The sequence below is a fragment of the Petaurus breviceps genome, unplaced genomic scaffold (assembly GCF_028583685.1).
Source record: "Petaurus breviceps papuanus isolate PSGF00001 unplaced genomic scaffold, PetGlider_PUasm1.0 90510, whole genome shotgun sequence".
Classification (NCBI taxonomy): Eukaryota; Metazoa; Chordata; class Mammalia; order Diprotodontia; family Petauridae; genus Petaurus; species Petaurus breviceps.
Genome location: NW_027187267.1, coordinates 1,748,819 through 1,752,482, shown reverse-complemented (window position 1 = coordinate 1,752,482; position 3,664 = coordinate 1,748,819). Strand labels below are relative to the sequence as shown.

The 3,664-nt window shown below is 39.0% G+C and overlaps 1 pseudogene; it reads right to left on the bottom strand.

The window, feature by feature from the left end:
• Positions 1-2,257: 2,257 nt before the first annotated feature.
• LOC138141917 (olfactory receptor 10R2-like) overlaps positions 2,258-3,664 on the bottom strand; it is a 6,087-nt pseudogene continuing 4,680 nt past the window's right edge.

The following is a 3,664-nucleotide window of genomic DNA, read 5'->3' as shown; positions in this document are numbered from 1 at the left end:
TATTCCTCTATTCTATGTAAATTTCTGTTATGTAATTGCAACTTTACCCTATAAAAATCCATCTTGCTTTCTCTAAAGCTGCTGGTTCTTCTTGGAATTTAGCCTGCTTTATGAGAAGCATCAATCTCAATAAATGCCTGCACTTGGAAAAAAAATTCAACAGTGACAGTGGACTCTGCACTCTCCTTCATCCATTCTTTGCTCTCCCACTGATGGCTTAAAAAATCACTGTTTCTTTGCCTGGCACTCTGAGTACTCAGACTAGTTTCCAACCACCCCTCTCCACATAGATCACCCACTTTCCAAATCTCCAAAGTGTTTTATATTTATCTCATATGAACCTCAAAACAATACTGTGAGGTAGGTATGATAGGTATTATTGCCTCCATTTTACAAATGAAGAAATGAGGTTCAGAGAAGTTAAATTAATTGGTCAGTTTATATAGTAAATGTCAGAAGTGTAATTTAAAACCAGATTTTCTTGACTCCTAAACCAACACTATCTACCAGGTCATGCTGCCTCATGATTCATGGTATAATATTCCTGGTATTCCATCCTCAAAAAATGTCTCTCTTGTGGCCTCCTTAAATATTTCTATTGAAAATACACATGAGGCAGAATAAAAATCCATGGAGGGCTTGGAATATGGTATTCTGGAGATCAAAGGAGATAGGATTAAAATCAAGAATCAACTACCCAGAAAAACTAAGTATAATACTTCAGGTTGAAATATGGACATACAATAAAATAGAGGGATTTCAAACATTCTTGATGAAAAGACCAAAGTTGAATGCAAAATTTGATTTTCAAATACAAGAATCAAAAGCATGAAAAGGTAAACAGGAAAGAGAAATTATAAGTAACTTCTTAAAGTTGAACTGTTTACATTCCTACATGGAAAGACAATATTTGTAACTCATGAGACTTTTGTCAGTATTAGGATAGTTAAAGGAAACATGTATGTGTTTGTGTATAAATCTATATAAATATAGATATACACACAGATACTCACATATACACATCTATATACATATATAGTGTGTGTATGTATATATGTATGTATATATGCATGTGTATATTGTACAGATATATGTATATGCATACATATATGTGTGTGTGTATATGGACAAAGGCCCGGGGTGAGTTGAATATGAAGAGATGATATCTAAAAAATAAAATAAATGGGTGAGAGAGGAATATATTGGGAGAAAGAAAAGGGTAGAGAAAGAAAAAGGGTAAAAGGGTAAATTATCTCAAATAAAAGAGGCAAGAGAAAGCTGTTACAATGAAGGGAAAGATCAGGAAGGTGAAAGGAATGGAGTCAACCTTGCTCTCATTGGATTTGGCTTAAAGAGGGAATAATACACACTCAATTGGGTATCTTACCCTACAGGAAAATAGAGGGAAAGAGTATGAGACAGGATGATAGAAGGAAGAGCTGATTGGAAGAAGGGATAGTTGGGAGCAAAATTTTTGAAAAGGGACAGGGTAAAAGGAGAAAATAGAATAAATGGGGAGAAGGATAGGATGAAGGGAAATACAGTTAGTCTTTCACACATGACTATTACGGAAATGTTTTGCATAACTACACATGTACAACCTATATTGAATGGCTTTTCTTCTCAATGGGGGATGGTGATGAGGGAAGAAGGGAAAGAATCTGGAACTCAAAGTTTAAAAACAAATGTTAAAAAATTGTTTTTACATACAACCAGGAAATAAGATACACAGTCAATGGGGTATAGAAACCCATTTTGCACTATAAGACAGTAAGGGGGAAGGAGGCAAGGGAAGGATGGGGATAGAAGAGAGAGCAGACTAGGGGAAGGGGTAATCAGCATGCTTGCCATCTTGGGGTGGGGATAGGGGAGAGATGGGGAGAAAATTTGGAACTCAAAATCTTGTGGAAATGAATATTGAAAATGAAAAATAAATAAACTCAGGGGTGTGGGTATAAAAATCCAAATACAAAGGGGCGGCCAGGTAGCACAGCGAGTAAGAGCACCGGCTCCAGTGTTGGGACAACCTGGAGATCGAATCCCGGGCTCAGACACTCAGCACCACACTCAGAAATAACTGGCCGTGTAACCTTGAGCAAGTTACTTAACCCCGATTGCTTAAAAAAAAAGAAATCCAAATACAAGTTTGAAAAGTATCTAGCTCTGAGAACCCACTCAATCCATGGCTATGGCCACACCAAACATATCCAACCATATATACGTGCAATTATTTGCCAGCAGTTCTGAAGTGCTGAAATTATAGGATTTTAAGGGAAAACTTTCCTCCACTAATAACTTTTTGGATGGCCATCTGAACATCCCTGTTTCTGAGACTATAAACCATGGGATTCAGCAGGGGGGTGATTACAGTGTAAATCACTGTCACCAACCGGTCTTTGTCAGATGTGACCTTGGATGAGGGTCTCAGGTAAACAAAAGATGCACATCCATAGTGGACTATAACTACTGTGAGGTGGGAGGCACAAGTAGAGAAGGCCTTCCTCTTCCCTTCAGTGGATGGAATCCTCAAGATGGTTTTGACAATGAAGCCATAGGAGATGCAGACAAAAATTAAAGGGACCACAAGTACTAGGACACCACAGATGAATATTATCATCTCATTGACATGGGTGTCACCACAGGCAAGGTGAATAAGAGGTGAAATATCACAGAAATAGTGATTGACCTTGTTAGAGTTACAGAAGGGGAGAATGAAAACCAAGGTTGTGCCAACCATTGAGATCATGAATCCACTCACTCCACAGGTAGCTGCTAGGAGCCTGCAGGCCCTCCAACTCATGAGAACTGGGTAGCGCAGAGGATGACAGATGGCAGCATAGCGATCATAACCCATTACACCCAACAATAAGCAGTTGTTGATTGCAAAGGAAAGAAAGAAGAACATTTGAATGGCACAGCTGGTAAAGGAGATGGTCCTGAGCATAGAGAGCAGGTTGAGAAGCATCTTGGGCAAAATGACAAAGGTATAACAGGTCTCAGAAACAGAGAGGACCCCTAGAAAGAAATACATGGGGGTGTGGAGGTTGTGTTCGAGGAGGATGACTGTAACAATTGTGATGTTCCCACACAGGATGATTATGTAGAGGCAGAAGAAGACAGCAAAGAGTACAAGCTGCAGTTCCTGGAGATTGGAAAAGCCCAGTAAAATGAATTCAGTGACCATGGTGAGGTTCTCTGGGGGCAGCTGTTTCCAGGGGAAAATCTGTAGAAAGGAGTACAAAAAGAAAAGGATACTCAGTTCTGTAAACTGAGGGAATTAAGGGATATTGATACTTAATTGTCTAGGAAAATGTATTTTGTGTTCAATGAGCAATTAAGCGAGAGAAAAAGAAGAAAGAAGAGAAGGAGGCAAAATGAAAGGTGATAGTTAAGTGATAATTACTCTGGTTATTAAAAGTACTGTGTGTAAGCAAAAGAGCCTGGAGAAGAGAAAAATGGTGAAAAAATAAAAGGTATCTTTAAGTATATGGACAGCTGTGATATAATAGAGGCATTAGATTGATTTTGCTTGCTTAGGGGTGGCTAGGTGGCACAGTAAATAGAGCACCAGCCCTAGAGTCAGGAGGACCTGAGTTCAAATCCAGCCTCAGACACTTCACACACACACACACACACACACACACACACACACACACACACACAC